At 37.7% G+C, this 22,404-nt stretch overlaps 1 long non-coding RNA gene across 2 annotated transcripts in view; it reads right to left on the minus strand.

Annotated features, from left to right (window-relative positions):
* LOC115610404 overlaps nt 1-22,404 on the minus strand; it is a 201,952-nt gene that overhangs the window by 22,270 nt on the left and 157,278 nt on the right. For both annotated transcript variants that reach the window (XR_003992209.1, XR_003992208.1), the window contains exons 2-3: nt 21,583-21,778; nt 9,263-9,363 (exon numbers count right to left, since the gene is read on the minus strand). This is a non-coding gene — a long non-coding RNA (uncharacterized LOC115610404). The remainder of the gene's footprint in view (nt 1-9,262; nt 9,364-21,582; nt 21,779-22,404) is intronic.

Here is a 22,404-nt window from a genome sequence, read left to right on the forward strand (position 1 = left end):
TAAAGCAAACTATGCAAAACTTAAACTGTTTTTAGCTGTAAGCGCAGGAAAAAAATGTCTGAGGTCTAACGAAAGGCAGCTAGGGAGGCAAAGTAACTTTTATGAGACCTAGGTCTCAGATAGATAGACAAGCTTAGGTTGTCGCACTTCAAAACACTGATGCTATTGAATCATCTCATACTGCTCCTTTGCTGCAAACAACTGCCCACATAAAACGACTATTCTGCGTCTGTCTTACATAGTATAATCTTAGCACACATTTATGTTCACTGTCAGTTTAACTCAATTGTTCATGCTGCCAGTTACCATAGTAAATTAAGCACACATAGTATTCTGTTGCCCTTACCTGAAAAAGCAAAAAAGGATAATACAGATCACTAAACTCAAACCACCCACATCCAGAGAGCCTTGTGTAATTTCATCTCATTTTTATATTTCTTTTGCCCTCTAAAATCCATGGAGCTGCATGGGGGAGCACAAAATTTTAATCCCATTTAGATTGTAAGCAAACATGGTTTTGGCAGATTCACCTCTGACTCAAGTATTCAGAAGCTTATTATTTACAGTAAAATATAAGTTTAAAATTAGAGACAATAGTTAACATAGTTCTTGAGAGCACTAAAGCAAATTCCTTACAGTTGGGTATGGCAGCATTCTAATTCTATAGGTGAATTATTATTACTATTTTCTTGAAAGTGCCTGTCAGTGATGGCCTTTTTTTTCTGAGTCCGTTTCTCAGTAGGCATTCGCTATCCCTCAGAAACATCCCCAAAATAAGCAGCTCTCAAACAAGGAGTTCAGTTCAGAAGGGCAGCAGAGAATCTTTGTTATTGTTCCCTCAAGTAGCCCTAAGTTTTCATCAGACAGCCAAATCAAAAAGAAGAATTTATTCTTCTGTCTGCAGAAGAATAAATTGCCTTCGAAATTGGAGTGGATAACCCATGTGTAGCTACAATAAAGAATTCTTATCTGGTCCATTTAGCCTTTTTAGACCCACTAGACTATCTGGAGAGAATAAACGACACTCCTGAATTTCAAAAATCCAAATGTTCATTTTAAGATCGCAGTGACCATATACATCACTTACACTAACTAGGTATAAGATGTGCTCTTTGAGTTGTTCTATAGAAAATATCAATCTGTTGAACTTCATTTTGTACTCATATGAAGCAGTTCTAAAGTCTACTGTAATTTACTTAAACAGCTAACTTTCTGTGAGGCTGCAAAGACCACAGAAACTCCAATGCTTTTGTCAGATCAATGAAAGCTTGCAAAATACCAGCTTCTGCATACTTGCTTCAATAAAGGTCTTGATCAGATTGTTCCCTGGGAATTTTTCAACAGTTTGCATCAAAACTGCACAAAGATTCTGAGTTCTGCTTCCCGCATTATGCAGAAACAACAGCCTGTTGGAGGGAAAGCTGGTTGACCTAAGCTACTTAGTGAGGATCTTTTGATCTTGCTGTCTGGGCCAGGTGCCCTTCCACTCCTCCTGACCCTCACTGCATGTGACAATGTCATTTACAGCGTTGCGTAGCCGCAGCGTTTTCCTTATCCAGTTTAGAATAAAATAGACTAGTCTATTTCTGTTGCTGACTGACAGAGTCCTATCTAGTCCAACTGCCTGACTAATTCAAGGCTGAACAAGTTAAAGCATGTTATTAAGGGCATTGTCCAAATGCCTCTTAAACACTTACAGGCTTGGGGCAAAGACTACCTCTCTAGGAAGCCTATTCCACTGCTTGACCACCCTCTTGGTAAAGAAACATTTCCTAATGTCCAGTCTAAACCTCCCCTGGAGCAGCTTTAAACTATTCCCATGTGTCCTATCACTAGATCCCAGGGAGAAGACATCAGCATCTCCCTCTCGCTTCGCCTCATCTGGAAATTGTAGAGAGTGATGAGATTGCCCTACAGATTTACTACAACACTTCTGCACCTCTGGCACATCATGTGATAGAAATACTGTAATTATACAGCACACAGAAGTAGCCCTCCTTTCTCTTTCTGAATGCAGTAATTTTATGATGTGGAAAGACCACCTGCAGAGCTGGCAGTAGTGGTAATGGAATTGATGCTCTGATGCTGAACTCACTTGAGCTTGGTAGGGTCAGTATCAGCTTCTGGCCTCTCATTTGCTCTAGCTTATGTATCAGTAGAACCTTCCACTAATACATCAGTTAGTGCTGGTCTTATGTGGGATCCTCTACTACTTTCACTGCAAGTCTTTTACAGACAGGCATTACAAAAAAGGGTTGGTTTTGGTTTGGTTTTCTTTTACATTTTAGGCACTTTCACTGGCTGCAGTGGTTTAGCTTGTAAGCTGAGACAATACATGGCTACCGGGCAGAAGTTATAGGAATATGAGCCTGACAGAGACCCACCTTAGTTGACTGCAAAACCCATAAGATAAATTTTTTGCTGGGTTAGTAAAGAGTTCCCTGTAACTTCATGTTACCATCCTAATTGTTTTAGCAAAACCCTCCAGTCCAACACAGGGGCAAGGGAAGAAGACAAAAATGTTGTTTCCAGCACTGAGTCCTAGCAAACCTTCTTACCCTAGGAAAATGCCCCTTTTTATAGAATTATGGAATGGTTTGGGTTGGAATGGATGTAAAAGGTCATCTAGTTTCAAGCCCATAGGCAGGGCAGGGACACCTTCCACTAGACCAGCCTGCTCAAAGCCCCATCCAAGCAACTTTCTCTAGTGTTATTTCTATTACTGTATTCCGTAAGCTCTTGTTAATACTAGTGAAAATGAGTTTTGAGCTGCCCTCAAGCATACTTATTCACATTTAATAGCACACACTGAAATTACATTCTGACAGTTATTTGGTTAGCTGTGTTTTGTGCCAAACACTTACACAGTCAGTACAAAAGACCTGGTAGTATAATCTGTAATAACGCTTTAAAATGAGAAACTATAAAAAGCCCCTTTTCTCTCTTTCTTTTACACATATGGTGGGACTATTTTATTTAGATGGTATTCTCCTTTCTCCTCTTACCTGGAGATAAAAAAAAAAAAAAAAAAAAAAAAACACCACGCTGTACATTTTCAAATGTTTCTTTACCGTAAAATCTTCAACATACTTCAACATAAGCAGCAATTAAGCAGCTGTCCTCACAGTTACCTTATAATGTCTCCATTAACCCATGCTCATCTTCTGCTATTTATATAGAAACAATTAGCAGTAGTGGTTGTGCACTTTAGATCCTGCTTTATGCTACGCTTATTTTCCATACCTCTGGGCTATATAATTTAAGACAGCAATATTTCTCTGACCTTACTCCGCTCTAAACAAATGTGAGACCTTAAATTAGAAGTATAGTGATAAAGTAAACCATAATGGAGAGGCAGGGATCAGAAGGAGAACTTAACAGTTGAATAACCTGATTTGTCATTATTACTTTGGTACATCCAGGGTGTCCAAAAGCACAGGGGATATTAAAATACAGACACAACTACATCAAGTGACATAAAACTCATTATCAAAAGGTATTTTTACAATCAATCACTGTATGTTGCCCAAATGTGCAGTAAATAATCGATTCTACTGTTAAATTTGTCTTTTAGCAGAGTCAGCTAAAGTGACTCAGGACAGACCTCAGACGCAGCATACTTAGTCACGTTTTTTGTATTAATTATTTTTTCCAACTTTTAATTTAGTTGCATGATGTTACATAGCAACAGGTTATTCTGTTATTTTTAAATAGAAGAAAGTAGCACAATCTCTAACATTTCTGGTTAAAAAATCTTTTATCTGATAATCACCCATATATTAAGAGTAGGTGTCATGGTTTAAGCCAGAATAAAACACCTTCCTAAACCTGTGTTATCTACATAGTTCTTTTTGCTAAATAACTGTTCCTCTACAGATCTGCAATGTGCTTCATGACTCAGAAACAGTAAGTATTACGTCACCACGATTGAACCATATTAAGCAGACACACTTCGCAATTCAGCCGCAACTGAAAAGTGCAGAAGTCTAGTGCAGTTTTTGTACTCTACACAAATTTATTCTCATTTCTGTGAGCAGCTAAAGGTATGATGCTTCTCAAATGAACTCTCCTTATAAGGCTTTTCCCTCTGTGCTTCCATTTATTTTGCATTTATTTCCTACGCATTAACAAGCTTCATAATCATTTACCTTCCTGGATTCTTTTTTATCCATTTTTTCTCTCCGATTAAGAGACTGCAGGCACTATTACTAGCAAATTCCTTTCCTTTTGGCTACACATCCAGCAGCCAAGTACTACAGCTTTTCTGATCCACTCCAGATGCAAAGCGCACTATACAGAATGGAAAGCACCAAGATTCAAGAAAAACCCACTCCCTGCTATGTCCAGCTGCAGTGGAAGTGGTTAAAGTTGCAGCTTCAATACGAAATCTGTCTTGAGCAGGACTGGACAGATAGCTAGTCTCCAGGGAAGAAAGCAGGGGCATGAGCAAACTGACAGAGCTTAGGCTTGGCAACATGAGCAAGAACTGGCTACTGCTAATAGAAACACATTTGATATCTATAACTTATGCAATCGTAAATTTAAGCATAGATTTAGACATTTTTTTCTACTACATCCTTTCAAGAAAAATGTAATTGTGCAGATTGTAGGAAATGGTCTGGCATATGCAACAAGACAGAAAAAAAGCCTACCTCATAGGTCTCTCTCTACCTTGCAGATCCTCATCCTTTCATATTTATGTCAGTATTCAGTATATATTACTGAACTGACAAAAATAGACACTGGGGTAGTATATGATATAACCATGATTTACTCAGAATACGAATAGAGCAGACTTTCCTAATGAAGATGTCAAGTTAGACTTGAAAAAAGTGACTTTGCCAGCTCCTATTCTGATACAAGGCTTAAAGGCATAAGATCAAAACCTCTGGTTTTGTGTACTGGTTTCGGGAAGTTGTAGTTTATACTCAGAGCTAACCATGCAGTAGTACTGCAATCCATGAATTTTAATCTTTCTTTAAATCTTTTAACATTAGAGATACCAAAGAAATGTTCTGTGTTTGGGTTTTTGAAGGATCCATGAAAACTTGTACTGCAGCAATATGCATCATAACCATCATTTTCTCCTGTTTTCAAAATGTCTGGTAAATCAATTTTCCTTGCTCATGCTCAGAATCTTGAGCACTACCAGGGTTATCATTGCTGATAAAAGATCAGAATCTTACAGTAAATTATGAAGATATGTAAAAAATATTCTTCTACAGCGACCATATTCCCTTTAGAATGTGTCATGCTGCACATGCAAAGATATTATGTAGCACGCTCAAATCCATCCAAAACTTCCTCTCCAAAGGGTAACCCTTTCCCACCCCTTTCAGTTGCTGCTTTAGCAGGTCAATACACAGCATTTTGGAATACTCCTCCAGGGCTAAAAGAGGAGAGACATGAGCTGATATTGCCAATCATTCTTCAGGGATTAAAGACATTTTTAGCCTTTAGTGAGATGTCAGGTGAGGGGCAATGCATTTTTACCATAATCCTGGAAGCTTTTATACAATAGACTCTAAGCTTGTTGGATTTTTCAAAGTGCAATGATGATGTCAATTGTTCTCCCTTCACTGCTCAGATTTCATTTCCAAGAGGCTGATCTGCCTGCCCCATTCTTCCATATCTCACATTCCTCTCCAGAAACAGGCTTCCTATTACAGTGACTCCAAAGACCATCAAATATGGCCCATCCACTCTAGAAGTGACCTAATACTTACTGTTTCTAAGTCATGAAGCACATTGTGTCCCTCAAAGCTCTTGTGCCAGGAACCTACACCAAGATACACAGTACAGATTTCTCTGTACTGTGAAAACCAGACTACCTAATCAGAGCAGTTCAAAACACAACATAACATATCCCATATTAGAAATACTAATTGAACTCTATTGTCCTGAGGTATACAGATATCTTAACTAAAGATCATTGAAACCCTTATTTTCACTCACACTGGTAATTCTCAAATTTAGCAATAGAGAACATGGCAGCAGTCCCCCATCAGCTTCCAGAGAAAGAGGTCTCAATTTAGGTCAAGAACTAGGTTTGAATTTTCCTGTGCCAGTCACTTTCCAAAGACTTCACATTATATAGGTTCAGTCTTTCAGTATTCATCCACCCTTGCAGTTCACCTTTGGGAATTATTTGCTTGCCAGGTAACATCAGTCGAAATCCAGATTGTAGTAACATGAATAATTCAAAACTTCAAAAGAGACAGAGACCAAAATATAGGTGCACATCTTGACAAGATACATTAACATTTTCCAATAGAATTGAAGCATGCAATGAACATACCCTAACAGGCCTGTCAGAAGCCTTCAATGTATTTTACCACTCGATCTGTATCAGACTGCACATATAGTTTTTCCTGCCACAAACATTATTCTTACATAGATGTCAAGGCTCAGGTCCTCAGCAGATAATAGGCACCTATTTCTGTCTCATGGGATCTGATTCTACCATGCAGGCATCATAGACCTTCAGGAAGACCAGGGCACTTCCAAAATGCCATCTAACTACAGAGGAGCTGATCAGGTACTGCTTGTGCCCCACAGTTCAGGCTACCTTGAACCTCCTTCAGGCCACATCTGTGAAGGCTCGGGTGAGATTCACAAGTGAAGTGTTCCTCTGCCTGGGGATATTCCTTGTACCCAGATGTATCAAAGCTGGCTATAGCCTCCTCAAAAAGACAGGTAACAAAGACTGTATACAGCCTGGAACTTAAGACACTACCTGGAACATAAATAAGCCTTGGCTCAATTCCCTATTCCATAGAGATCTGGATTCTCACTGCAGAGAACAGATTTACCAAGTTAGATTTTTTTGTTGCTGATGTTGTTGTAGTAAAACCTTGTTCCTCTCCCCTCACCCCACCTTTACGTTGGCATTTCTTTCTTAATGTGCCTGATGACCACAAGACCTGACATTAATATATTTTCTTCGTGTATATGACCTCGGCCCTGCAGGCTACTTTAAGCAGAAAAATCCTGCATCCCATAAACGCTTACAGAGCAATTCTTTAGACTGCCTATAAAATACGCTCCAGCACCTTCAGGATGAAGGATGAGCTATCAAGTTAGTATATCAAGTGTTGTTCCTTTGGGATGTGACCCTTATTTAATGCTGCAGCAGTATGGCTCCTATGGATTTCAGTGCAGTACTTAACTATACTACCGGTAGAGCTTTCTCACTTTTACCAGCATTGAGTTATCAAACTAAAGTAAGCATAGATCAATAGCTAGATCAAATACTTGGACGTATCCAACTATTTGCCATACCCTGTTGACACAATTATGCACATATGAGATTGAACTGTGGAGTCTAAAAATTGTCATTTTATACAAAACCATGTATATTGAGAGAATATAATTGCAGCAAAATCAGAATGTTTATACCCGAACATAAAATCTGAGCTACTTCCACATTTCTACAAAATTGGAATCCAAAACTTTCAAGCTTAATTTTTTTTCACCATAGAAATATTTTCCTTCTCTCCAAGAAGTGAGGGGAGCTTTTTAGCTGGATTGATTGGAACAGCTTGTCTCTAAGCCTTTTCCAGGTTTTCTAGAAACTTAACCACCCAGCTGGTCAGATCTCCTCCAAGGCAAAAGGTTTAACTTTTCTAATGATGAATAATGAGTGAAGATGAATAATTCTAGTGCAGTATCTCCCCAGATAACCCCAGTTTTAAGCCTATTTAAAAAGCAGAAAACGTTTCTTACAGCCACCACCCCTGTGCTCCTTCGTTCTTTGCCAGCCTCAGGCTAGCACTGCTTCATCCTCTTCTTCTACCAGAAACACAGTTTGTTTCTGCTGATTCTCTTCCATCTAAGAAATAAAACCCTATGAGTTTTTCTCTGTTTGTTCTGATACTGTTAGCTCTACTTTCTGCGGTGGTGTAATAACACGGGAAGATGCAACACTTAGCTGTTTGTGTATTTCACTTTGTTTCAGCAGAAATATAAACATTTATTTCCAGTGACCTCAAGCATTCAAAGTAAGATTTTACCGAAACACTTAGTTACACACTGTGCTTAAAATGCTCTTTCGATAACAAAATTATTTTAGACGCTGTTCTAAAGTTGTCTTCCTAATCTGAAGAATAGTTTAGGGTTACCCCAAAGAGATGGGCAGACAATTTTTTTTAACACTCATCTGTTTGTCTCAAATTGTTTCCCATGAGTTTTGTCTTTTTATTTCTTTTAATAGCTTCACTGCAGAGCATAACTATGAAAGCAATGCTTTCAAGAAAGGAATACTCTTACCCTGAAATGTAACTGATGCCCAAAGCGTGCCTTGAAGAAGAAAATTGCGAGATGGGAAAGAATACAAGTCAAAATCTGGTGTAAATACTAACGTGCTTAAGCACTAAACATCTAGCATAAGCCCAAATAAAAGATGTGTCTTCGTTTCTAGGCCACAAGTATATATAGTCACATATTGCTTTTACACATGAAATGTTCTTGCAAAAGATAAAAGGATTTTACTCCATGCACCCCATTTCTCTTCATTCGTACAATTAACTCACAAATTAGACTGGGTTGACACATGCAGAATTTTCAAAGCCTAAAATCTGCCAAAACAGCACCGCACCAGCTACTAAGAAGGAAAAAAATAACTGCTATGGTTGAACCCAGGACACCGTCAAAACCCAGAATCAGGATGTGTAATGGGCATACTTTTGGCAGCTTAGCCATCTAAGAGTTGAAAAAAGTTAAAAAATAGCTGGGAACTGAGGAAGAAAGGAACCAATTATGACTGTTTTTTCAATGCAAGAATTTCTAAATCAGCTTGCTTTTAAAATAGTCCTATGAATATGCAATACCCAATCTGGAACAAGGCAAAAATTCTCAAACAGGAACGCAAGTAGACAACTGCTTCGAAACAGTCAGGAAATCTATTTTAGCTGATCCAAAGCAAGCTTTATTAGCCTGCTTTCTCCATTAAACCCCATCAGACCACCATTTTCTTTTTTTAATTTTTTTTAATATAAGTTATCTTTATTTTACTTGCCTTCAGTTAAAATAAAAGATTGCCAAACAAAATGTATGATTTATGTAGGTTTTATAAGCTGTGGAGAAATTCTAAGGCATTCTCCTGAGAAGGAATCTTTTCAAAACTAACAGTAGGCAGCATTCAATACTTTCCAGGCCCATATTATGCTAATCCTCGATAAAACCAGATAAAATTAATAATAAAGAGAAAAAAGAATGATATAATTTTTTTTTTAAATACTTTATATATAAAATTGTGTCTTACACAACTTGGCACAGCGAGAACTCCTTTGATGCAGTTGAATCTATAAAGTTCAACAGCTCTGGATTTGTCAGGACAGAGTGGGCTGGCAGCTGCAGAAACCACTAGAAAAATCAAGAGGGAAATCAATATTAGATACTGTCCTGCATAGGTCATAGGCCTACAAAAGGCGAGTTAGTGAGTACCAACCTTATTATGCAAGTATTTTTAAAAGTATGTACATTGCTGTGGGATTCAGCATTTATCCTAAAAGCAGAAAATGTACAGTAAAGTAAGTCAGGGCAAATCTACAACTTGGCTACACAGAGGCCCAAATACTGACTTTTCCTACTTGGACACACCTGAAAGAAAGAACCAACAGTAGCCGCTACCTTAGACTCTGTGTGTACTCAAGGTAATCATAATGCAGCTGCTTGAACTTCCTGACTACATAGGAAAACCAAATTGTGCTGCTGGCAGAAATTCCTCTGTCAGGTGCATATCTTCTGCATTCAGAGCCAGGGCTCAACTTTTTATTGGCTTGCCTCTCACAGCTCACACTGGTAGGAGTACATAACTTCTTTTAACTATTTTAGCAGCTCCTGCTGCTCTGCCCTATCACAGAAATATACCTTCTGCTAGCTTATGTTGATAAAAATCTTGGAGGCCCAGGTCCTAATGGATGCATAGACTCATATCCTCCCACTTTTACTGCAGGAGTGGTGTAATAATTGCTCTAAAGGGAGAAATTAATGCACTGCTCATACTGACAACAGAGATGACTCTGGCAGTCAAGGGAAAATTGAAATGTAACATACATGCAGAGAAGGCAGAGGGTGGATGGCACATTCTCAGCTTTTATTATATATATATTATATATAATTTATATTATATATTATGTATATATAATAATATATATTATATATAATTTATATTATCTATATTATATATAATTCTCAGCAATTATTATATATAATGATAGTTACACGGGAAGGGCGAACTGAGAGAGATGAGATACAGGTGTGTAAAATTCCAATATGTAGATCCATTTTTAGTTTTGTAATACATTTTGGATATTCAGTCTGACAGTTTACCAGCGATTCAGACTGCATAGAGCTCTTAATACAATTTTCTGGTAGTACAAACACTTGCTATTCATAGCAAACTCAAACAAAAAATATTTTGTGATTTTGTGCTATTACAGACACATACAATCAGTTTAGCTTAAGGCACATAGAACTAAATAAAAACCCAAACTAATAAACTTCTGTAGTCACAACTCATTCATCAGCTTTCCCAGAGAACTTGTTTGTATTTCTAGTGTCACCAGTGATGACGACAATTAAAAATCCTCAAAACAGGACTAATTTAATACAATAGGAGTAGCAAACACGGCTGTTCAAAGTTGTTTCTTCCTCTCTCAGCTGAAATAGAACAAGCTACTGATAAGCAGGACAATCAGAAGTGCTATAACATTAAAACTAGAGTGTTTGACATCTCACTTTGAAGGACAAAGCACCCAATTATAATGGTGAGCTATAAAGACAATGTTGAAATTCAGGTTGTCAAAGTGGTCTAGAGGAGATACATATTATAGAAGCAGCTTGCAGTTCTCTTACTCCTGTTGGACCTTAATAAATGCAGCCTAGAAGTGGTATAAATCTTACAGAAGTGGTCAGCTGCAGCCTCTAGGAGGCTTGCATGACAATCCAAAGCTTGTGCCAAGAAACAAACTCTAATTGTCCCTTCTGGAGTGTACACTTCTGGATTAGCTGTAAGGGAAGAGTCTAGAAAAATAATAGTCTGGCTAAAGCGGTATTTTGCATTTGTGGTATCAAACTGAAGTTGAAAAGAAACAAACAAAACCCAAGCAAACAATCTCCCTGCCACTCCCCCTCTTCCCCCTCCCAAAATGGTTTTGAAAATCAGATGTGAAAACTATTTTGCTGCTCTCCCCATTGGCTTGTTTTATGCCAAGGGTATTTCTGCTCACCACAAATATCTCATAAACAGATGTATTTATGAACATCCATACCTGTACATTCAGCTTCACAATGGAGTCTCTTCTAGACAGCAAAAACAATTTTCTCAGATCTCTATAAAAGTTATCCAACTGTCCCAGTTTTTTATTGTCTCGTGCAGTAGAATAGAATTGTGTGCGCTACACTTGCTCTGAAGAGACCTTACATAAAAGGCTTGGGCAAAGAATAAACTAAGCATTATCAATCCCAAACATACACAATATATTACAAAGGCAGATAAAGCAAGGGTATTAAAAAAAAAAAAATCATGCTAACATTTTTGGCTCATATCCCAGGGGCTTCTCTCACATTGTGGTACTGATCTCTAAAACTGCTATGATATTTTTCAATCATGTACTTCAAACACCTCTATTGCAAGATCTTTGTCTTCAACTTTGCTATCAGCAAGCAGAATCCCAGTTTGGGCACAAATACTTCTCCTTCCCAACCTCCTCACTTTTGTTTTCTCCTCCTTTTCAAAAGCCCAAGCTCTCCCATGGGGCTCCATTACGAAAGAGGAATACCTACCTAAAACTGGCACCAGTTATCTATTCACAAAACAGTTCAAATTCTTCTTTGGAATATAAACTGCTTCCACGACCTTAGAAATGCCAATGTCCCATGGCTGTACAAGCCATGGTCATCTGTCCTAGAACAGATGTTTCACGAAACTCTAAATAAATCATTAGTCCACAGTGAGATAAAATGCTCTTTCCTGCATCACACAGCAGTGTTCAAATTTCAGGGTGAAGGCTTTCCACATGATTAATCATATATTTCATGGGAGCATACATACTGAATCATATTTTATACAAGCTTATGAACAGGATTAATGTGCACATCTTACTGCAGGATCTTGACTGACTTTTGTTTGGTTTCAGTTGCTGAGGGGTAGATTGGTCTTTGAAGAAAAATTTACCAGTGACTTTTTGGAATAATGACCTAAATATGAAATCCTACATTAAGGGCATATTTTAATTGCTTCACTTTCCTGCCCAGTGAAACAATCAGCAAATAGCTGAGCAGGATGAGGCTTATGCATATTTTTAAGCAAGAGTGAAGCTTTGAAGTTATGAGTAAATGTTAGGAACTTATTGTACAGTAGGAACTTTGCGGTCATAGTATTCTCCTCCTTATCACACTGCTATAGTTATGCTTGTAGAATTTTACCTTTTTCATTGAGAAAGCAGCAAAGCATGAAATAGGTGCGGTTCTTACTAAATATTCATAACCTGGGGGCACTGCACAGTGCAGGCAGAATCCTGTGCTGCTCATCCTTCCAGGTCCAGGGGTACAAGTACTTCAGGATATGGAGAAAGCATGGAGATTTCTCTGTAGTGTTAAATTTTGCTTTTGTGACAATATAAAGCGTTACAAGAGTCACAGATTACTACTTCTATTATGTCAAAAACTGTAAAATCTGCTGTCAAGGGACAGAGTTTACAGGTTTTGGCCCGGTTTGGCAGTGCTGAATAAAACAACTGCTTGCTCTTGTCTGGAATAATGTTGTGATAAGTCTGTAGTAATTCGACAATCTTTCAGCCATCGTCAGTAATATTCAGGTTCATTCACTGGTTTTTGTCCTACTCTGCCAGACAACAAATAGCTTATACCTGATTGGAAGCAACTAGAATGAAAGAAATCTGATTTTTCATTTTCTTTTTCTTATTTTCTTATTTTTCATTTTCATCTTTCACAGGAGTCGATATTTATATTCTATGTACAAAAGAAAAAGATGCCAATAATTTGTTTCATGTTGGTGCACACATTCAAGCATTTCAGTTTCTGCTTTTAGCTGTGCTCTACCATAAAAATCTCCTCCGCCACCAGAAAAGATGTAATAGCTTCTGGTTTAAATGAACTGAAAAAACAATATTAAATAAAAGAAGCCATGAATAAGATTATACTGATATGATTTTGAGGCAAGTTAGAAAAAGAACAAGAGTTTCAACATGTTTCTGAAAATATTTTGGCCCATGCAAGTAATAAATATATTCTAATAGGAAAGTAAATTGCTTAATACACTTCTTCCTGGCAGCATTTGTGTGTCAAACTACATCAGGATTTTCCTTTGAAGGAACTTTCATAAATATCAGGTTGAGAGAGACATATCAGGTTGAGCCAATTCTTACATACCATGCTCTGTTTACTGCACTCTTGAGGAATAAAATATCTAACTTCATACTAATACAGGATCACCTCCTGTTAATCTTGCCCTTGTAAAAGGACCCATTGCATCGATTTATGCAAATAAAGAATATAAAAGAAAAAGGTTAATTGGTATTCCATTATATTGCATCAGTTTAACCTGTATATCCCTCTCATCTCAAAGAGCTTTTAAGTGGTGGTTAGGAAGGCAATTGGAAGTCTAACATCCTTCACAGCTGTATGCTTATTGCATTCTCCAAACCCAATCCTGTGCCCTATTTTGATTTCACAAACATTTGAAATACGATTAGTTCTATTTTTGTTCCTAATGGGACCAGGTGGTAAAAGAGAATAGGAAGCAAAGCCATTAAAATAAAACAAAAAAATTAGTTCTGGCAGGTATATCAGATGAATAATTAAGTGCGCACTTTGCTCAACAGTGCAAAGAGAAGTGAATTCCTGAAAGTTTTTGCTAGGAGGCATTGTGTAGCATCTCCAAAGTATGTGGGGTAAAGGTGTGGGCTGGGAACGGGAGTGATCCAAAGAGAGTTAGGGATTAGATTCCTGAGAGATTGCAGGAGTCATCTAGGGTTAATAAAACGAACAAAGTAAGGGAAAACATTGCCTGTAATGAAGTTTATTGATTATGAAACTGGCTCCAAAGGGAGTAGTGTTTGCCTTTTACGAACATGACCAATCAAAGCACTAAAGACTGGCTTGTAAAAGGACACAGCTGTACTAACAGAGATTGGGACTTGACCTGGGGAGAGTTTCAGCTTTTTTAATTTTTTAATGCATAGTGTGGTATTTGTGTATGAGTGCAAGGTATCATTAATGTTTTTACCTGTCCCTGCACAAATGTCAATGTCATTCTCTGCAGCTGTCAGCTGATACTGTGGTTTGCATGAACAATCTACCCATCCCATCAATCAAATGTTTGCAGTAGCTATAGGCAAACACAGTGTTCCACGTTTTACTACAGACTCCTGTAGAAAGCTGCATTTTCATCTGAGAGCAGTAAGTCACCGAACTCAAGATTCTCCACATCTGAAATTTTTTGTCATAAGGTTGTGGATGCTCCATCCCTGGCGGTGTTCAAGGCTAGGTTGGACAGAGCCTTGGGCCACATGGTTTAGGGCGAGGTGTCCCTGCCCATGGCAGGGGGGTTGGAACTAGATGATCTTAAGGTCCTTTCCAACCCTTACTATTCTAGGATTCTATGATTCTAATTTCTTTAACCAGATCAAGAAATTACATTATTTATAGAAAAAATAAAATCAAACCCATGCTGACTACTCACTCCTTGACCCTTATTCCCCCAAAATATTGATCTGAGGGTTTCCTCAGCAAACACTTAGAATTTTGGCAGCCATATGACCTAGTCCTCTACCAGAAAAAGTGTGCTATACACAGATACAAATTAGATTGCAGAAAGCAATACCTAACTTATTTTTTGTAATAAAACAATCAGTGATGTTAAAGAACACATTTTGTCTCAGCCCACAAGTGATCACTGCAGGGAAAATAATTAAAAAAAAAAAAAAAAAAAAAAAAAAAAAGGAAAAATCAGAAATTAGTGTGGTTGTACCTCAGGTCTCAGAGAGCTTGTCCAAATGGTGATACATACAAAACCCTACAGGCCCTAATACTTTTCCTAATATACCAAAGGTGACTTCAGTAAGGAAACAGGTTCAACAGAGAAATCTTGATCAATCCCATCTAATTGTGTCTGTGGTTCACTATTTCATTGTTATCACTTCCAGCTACCTTTCTACATAAGGTTTTGAGGGAGTTCTCTACCCTCACTCTCATATATTTCACATTACTGGTTTGCATCTGAAGTTTAAAAATCAGCTAAAACAATGTGAGAGAAAGTCTGGTTCTGGAATGAGATTTAGGATCACCACACCTCTGCCACATAAATTGTGATGATTTGCAACCAGAGCCTCAGAAATAAAGTCTTGTCTAATTGAAACATTTGGTATGAGGACATGATGTTTCTTCATAAGCTGCTAGAATGCAATTTAAAGAAATGTTCCTGGCTGTGTTTCCAAAGAGTTATAGCTGACCTTGTGGGTGTGCCATGATTGCTGCATAAACTGTCAAAGTAGGACTTTAACAGATTGTTGGGAAAAGTCAGTCAGTGAAACAGTTCATTTGAAACTCTACACTTATAAGGATAGTGAAACAGAGTAGCTATTTCAGTAAAGTGACAGAAAAAGGTGGTGTTACAAAATAATTAAGAATCTGTGATCTTCTCAAAGAATAAAATGAGTACCACTCAATTTCTATGTTGCTAAACAATTAACCTTTAAATCAAACAAGATTTGTATCTATCCTTAATAACTTTCACTTACCATCTCCAGAGAACTAAATCAATTCCAAAATGGGAGTTATGTGTAACTGAACTTTTTGCCTTCCAGTCATTCAGTAACTCTCTACAAATACTGCACAACACTTAGTGGGATTAGGACAAAATAAATCCTAGAAAAATTGCACAACTGTGAAGCATGCTGATCTCTTATCATTGCTATAATCATATCAGGTCACATTAAGTTTCTGTGTTGGAAGTGCAGATCTGATGATATTACAGTGCATATTGATTCTGGCTGTTTGCTGGAGATAGAAGTGAAAACCTTGGAGAGAGCTGGAGTGAACCAAGAACATACAAAGTAATATTTGAACTAAAGTAGAGATATTTTCATATCTTGGTTAATTGTTGGGGATATTTACACAGTATTCATTATTACTAAATGCAGCTGTTTTATATACTATCTGAATAGAACTTTGTTGCATAGGTTCATTAGCTAACTTTTAGTTAATTTATACCTGAAAGAAGACAAAGACTTTCACCAAATACTATTTTCCCAAGAAGTACAAAGCTCCCTGAATTAGTGCTCAGTTACATGACCTGAGCATTTTCTTCTGAGCTAATGGAAGGCGAAATAACGCCGTTTTAACTTCTCTCCAGTTCTCTTACATGAAGTGTTACCAGAGTTTCTCATTTGTGGCCGACACCCCAAAAGAGGGCAGAAGGACAGAGCAAATCATCTGTTTTTTATTATTCTCATTTTCCAAATAAGCACAGATGATGACTGCTGGATTCAAGCATTTTCATGCTTCAAGTCACACACTCTTTTTCAGACATACTTGAACACAGTTAAAGATGGTTAATACTCAAAACACTGCACCGCACTGGATTACCACGAACAGCTTATTCCATGCTTTAGAAAGCAACAGCAAACAGTTTTCTCCAGCAGGAAACCACACAAACTTCTGCCTTTTAAGGAGAGATTGGGCCATTCACGCACAGCTGAAGGGTCTCAACTTAGAACCATATTACCAGAATGAAAACAAGAATTTTGCTTAGAGCTAGAAGGTAAGATTCACTTCCCAGTGCTCCTGAGAAAAAATGGTGTCTAAACCTGACAATTCAGCCATTACAGGGCCTGCCTAGACTCCCCCCTCCTTTATTCTGTGGTCTTTGTGGTAGCTAAGTATCCAAGAACAGGATGATACCACATCAGCAAGCAGCAGATGTTTCTCTCTCTGTGCTTCTATATAGGCAGACATTTGTGGAGAGTATTCTCTTCTTCCAAAATGATGATTTTTCTTCCCCCCCACCATGTTCCATGAGGGGTGGTGAAACTCAGCTGGGTAGTACCCAGCTCAAGACAATACATTCAGCCCCTGTAGTTCTTAGATATTCAACAATATCATCCCTTAAAAAGAACAAGAACCCAAGATCCAAACTAAAAAACCTGAAAGTCATGGTATTTTTCCTCCCATTTGGATTGCACAACATCATAAGCAAGACAACTACTAGTTAAGTCAGAATGGTAACTAGATGTACTTTGTATGAATATATACCCAACCTAACATTAAAAGCAAAATCTGCAGCAGCTACAATATTTTAAGCAGTTACCACTAGATCTTTTTCAAATATATCTTCTGAGTCTCCCAGTAATTACTAGCTGTATGCAACATGCCATTTTTCTGTCTCGTTAAGAACCCAATAGTATAATTAGATCTCATGCAACCCCCAAAACTGTTTATCGTAACTTGTTATAAAAAGATATAAAAATAAAAACAAAACCTTTTTGTCTCCAATACAGACTAAGACAACACACTGAGAACACACTTGCACAAATCAAGACCTTATCTCATAGATACACCTATCTATGAGATATCTATCTAGCCCAACAGTATGTGGCTAGATCAGTTATCTGTGCCAATAGATCATGTGCACTCACAGAAAAATTTGGTGATTATTTGGAAATCAAAAACTTCATAGAATATGCATGTGGCAACATTTAATATAAATCATAGATTCATACAGTGGTTTGAGTTGGAATGGACCTTAAAGATCATCTAGTTCCAACTCCCCTGCCACAGGATGAAACTAAATTAAACTACTAAGCCTTGGAAGTCAAAGTGAACAGCTCTGTGCAACTCGTCCAACTGCCTAAAACATGAGTGGCTCTTAAGGAACCAAACTATCCGGCCAAAAGAAGTGCTTCACTTAGGTCCCAATAAACTGGGTGTCAGTTGAGGTAACAGACACTGTAAAGTACTCAGCTTTTCTACTCCTAGCTGCATTTTCTTCATCGCAATTCATCTCTTTCCTAAAATTTACCACCAAGGCAAGAAGCAGCATTGGAAGAAAATTCAGAAAGGACTGCTGCATTTGGGAAATAAGGTGTCACTGCCCACTGAATTCCTAGCACTGATGCTAGGGTATAAAGTAGGTTAAATAGGCTAGGCAGCTACTGATCTGAGCTATTAAAAACAATCCTAACTTGAAGTTTTTCACACATATTTTTTGTTTTCAATCTTTTATCTAAAATCCTGATTGTAAACACTTGCTAAATAGATCTCTCCATTTCACTTTTAAGCCTGTGTAGAGCTAGGGTGAGGAGCAGGAAGAAGATGGGAGATGAATCAAAAGAAAACTGAGGTTCTTAACAGCATCCAAGGGCTAAGGAGTGTTTCCTGTCAAGGATCAGCCTGCAAAAAGCCCGGGTGGGACTTGTACTGCCACTGACAGCTTCTGGGAAGAAGCTCCCTCAGGCAGGTATAAATCAATAAATACTCTGCCGCAAAGGAAAGGTGGTTGAGAGACATACCAACGGTTCAGGGTGAACTGCGTATTATTATAACCTCAGGCAAAACGAAGCTGACAAATTATATCATTTTCACTCCCAAATTGGTGGCACGCATCCAGGAGAACACACTAAAATGTTAAGGATCCTAAAGGAATGTGAACAACATCTTTTTTTTTCAAGTTTGAAATCCACCTCTAATGCCTATGGCCTGGCCACTGAATGGACATGGCTTGTATTTTCCTCATGGTATTATTCCAGTAAGCAGGTTTATTGGCAATAGAAGTGACAATCTTTAAAGCAGTGATCAGAAATGACACAAAGTGATTTTTAATAGAGCACTAAAACTTGAAAAATAGCAACACTAAGACAATTCACAATCTCTGATCATATTACTTTTGCCAAAGCAATGCTTGAATGACTTCAACTCTTAATTAAAATCAGTTGAAGCAAAGGAATATGCTATCATGCACAGGAAAAGATTTGGAGGGGTTGGTAGCACAGTGCTGTACCAGTACCATTGAGTTCCAAACTGCTCAGCCGCACTTGGCTGATCCTCAGGTTTCACTGACATTACGCTCCTGCTTAACTTGAACATTTAGCATTTTTGCTATTTTCAGTTGTTAAGAAATACCCTATTATCCAGCTGGATTGGAGTCCCCTGACTTTTTCTTCCAAGTCATCAAAAGCCTGATACAGAAGATGGCCCTAATGTACTCAGAAAACAGATTCCAGCCTGAAGAAAAAAAATCAGCATTTCCTCATGTCAGCAACTACTGCAAGGAACATCTCTTCTGAATTAAACACACGTGCTATTTTTGCTTTGCCATCTCTAACACCTGCACAGTAGCACATGTATGTAAAGCCTTTTCAACCATACATCTAGAACATAAAATACACCTTTCTCTTCCTGGAAAGAAATTTGGGGGGCAAGAGGGAAGAGAAAGGAAAGCATCATGTGAGAGAGTAGTCACCTTGATTAACCTAATACTAGCAGATGCTCAGCATAGTAGAGACAATAATGGTGCTAAACACACAGAACAATAGGAACACAACTTTCTCTCTGAAATGTGTGTTTACAAAAAGACTAATTTTATAACGTATAAACAGCTCAGATGAAACCCAGTTCTTTCAGAGGCTTACATTCTCCATGGAAGTACCTTCACAACAAAACTTACTGGCAATAGATAGCCTTTAAAACAACTATTGGTTTGAAAAGAGGTGAATTTTCAAGTTATGACACTACTAGAAATGCAGCTATAGTGGAATAACAAAAAATTAAATGTTCCTGTGTCTGATCCAATCAAAACAGAGTTTGTATTTCACTAATCTGATAATCACAAGTTGTCCAACTGCTTCAGAAAAATCTTTAAATCAATCCAGTTGTAAGCATGACATTCATAACAGAATTCCCACACAGTCAAGAAAAAAAATTCCCAAGGTATGAGCAAGCCAGGCTGAGACTGGTGAGAAGGGTAGAAAACAAGAACCATAAAGGATTTCTTCATTAATTGTGCTGCCAGCTTTTGCAACCTGTCCTGTTAATGAGCATTCTTCATTTGGGAATTCAAAGTATGAGAAATATTCCAGCTCTCAGACAGCAGTAGGAGCATCAGCCTTCACAAAAGGACAAGTGTGACCACCCCCGTTCACCCAACCCCCCAGAAACCTGCATCATATAAACACACCATAAAACTTGCTCTCGACTTAGCAGGAAGTCCAAATATATCTGCTCCCTGAAAGGCTCTGAGTGCTCTGTAGGTCAAGCTGTGAGCCATTTAAGAAAAACATCATTTAGATATATATATATTTATATAATAATATAAATAAATTCTTTAAAATTTAAACAACAAGTATCTTTGTTAACTGTTGGGTGGCAATTGGAATAAATGGGAACTAAGATTACATAAGGTGTGCATAGTAGTTGTTTTTTAAACATCACATGCAACATGGAACAAGAATTCCAGGACTGTCTTAGATTCTGGTATACTTTGCATGCAAAGCTTCACTATCAGCCCGTTTCCAGTTTTCTTGCACAATTTCTCAGCAACTTAGTGGCATTCTACATAGGTCTCTAGATTAATTTGTCTGGATTGACACAAATGCTTTCAATTTAGTAGCATTTTACCACTTCAAGAAGCCAAATATGCTAAGATGAAGATAAACATACACATATAGGAAAAAAAATCCCAAACCACCTTCTCTCTTACTTCAATATGTTGAAAGTGCTCTCTAATATCCTGTCACTCCTGCTTGCACCCCAATTTTCTTCCAGTGCCCTTCTGCTTGAAGTTCAGGCTTCATATCTTTCAAGACTCCATAAATCTCTGCCCTACCAAAATCTGTCCTTATTGCCGCATGTACCATGGACCTTGCTCCACTTCATGAAACCTTTCATCTCCTTTTCTTCACATGCTTTTCTCATGCTACTATTTCTGTTCTTGAAAATAATCAGTGCACCTATTTGCCCATTCTCTCACATAAAGCCCTCCTAAGAATTATTTAAAACAAGACCAGCAAGATACATTAAACATTGAATTCAGCATTCTTTCTGCAGTGTAATACCCTCCTAATCCCATAGTGGTGCCCTACATGGTGCTTTGGACCTTTTCTAGGACTTCTCTCTTTGTTGGACATGGTGGGGGGAACAAAGTGGAAAGACTGGAAAGAGATGACTTGATTCTGTCTAGAAGTCATTCTGCCTCCCCATTCTTCCTTCACTTCAATGGTAAAACGCCGGTTACGTAAAAATTCAAAACAAACATTAATGAAGTAATTATTAAAAATAGGGTATTAACATCTTCAGAAATTTGCTGTATTTAAGCTCATGCAAACTTGATGTGCGGATGCAGAAGTTTCCCTACCTGCATATGTAGCATTTATTGAACATCTTAACACAAATGCCTTTCACTTCACCAGTATTTTATGTTACATCCCAGTATTCCACACTCCAAACACAGAAATGGAAATTAACAACATTTTTTATCCTTTAGAATAATTATTTGTTCTTAAAAATAGATACAAAAGGTAAATAATCATTGCTTTAGAGTTTATTAGGTGCAAAGAAACTTACTGTGTGGGGCCTCCAGTGCTGCTGCCACAGTAGTGCTCCCAGGCTGGCCAAAGTCTGCTCCTAGAATGACACCCGGTGGCCACAAAAACGAACAGCAAGGCGTTCTCCTTGCCCTCCAGGCTCGCTCACGGTTCTCGGGGGCAGAAACCATGACTGTGTTACAGCCAGGCATCATGTGGAAATTCTGTGTAGGGATCTGCAAAATACGGGAGAACCCTGCGTGAAATTCAAATTAATATACATATACACAAAGTAATTACATATTGTTTTAAACAATTATACACAATTTGATTTTTCTTCTTTTTTATACAATTGTATAAAGTAGCAGCTAATCGTTTCATAATTCTCAAAATGAAATTTCTTGGTTTATTCCAGAGTTTCATTCTGGAAACAGTTAGCAAAAGGTGAATGGCATTTCCAAAGTACGAGTGTGCAGGTCAGGATTAAGCCATAAACTGCTATTCCAAGGCAGGGAAGATTAGTTAACCTATTCTTAAAAGTTACAGGACTAAAATGCATTTATTCAATTTTAAGTTATAGGATGAAGAAATCCAAATTAGAGACTTACATTGTCATGCTCAAAATAGCTTTGAACAAAGTAAAACAGTAACAGTGTTTCAATAAAATCATCAAGTACCAAGCAAGGCATCATGCTATAAAAAATACTTGGCAACTGAACTTCAGTGAGAGTTAAGAGATTCTTGCCACATATTTTTTTCTGCTTAAATACCATATGAGTTAGAGCAGAGCTTTTCTTAACTATCAGCCTAGCCAAAAATGATTTGATAATATTTTCTGCAGAGTAATAAGAAATGTGCTGTT

The sequence above is a fragment of the Strigops habroptila genome, chromosome 7 (genome assembly GCF_004027225.2).
Source record: "Strigops habroptila isolate Jane chromosome 7, bStrHab1.2.pri, whole genome shotgun sequence".
NCBI classification, from domain to species: domain Eukaryota; kingdom Metazoa; phylum Chordata; class Aves; order Psittaciformes; family Psittacidae; genus Strigops; species Strigops habroptila.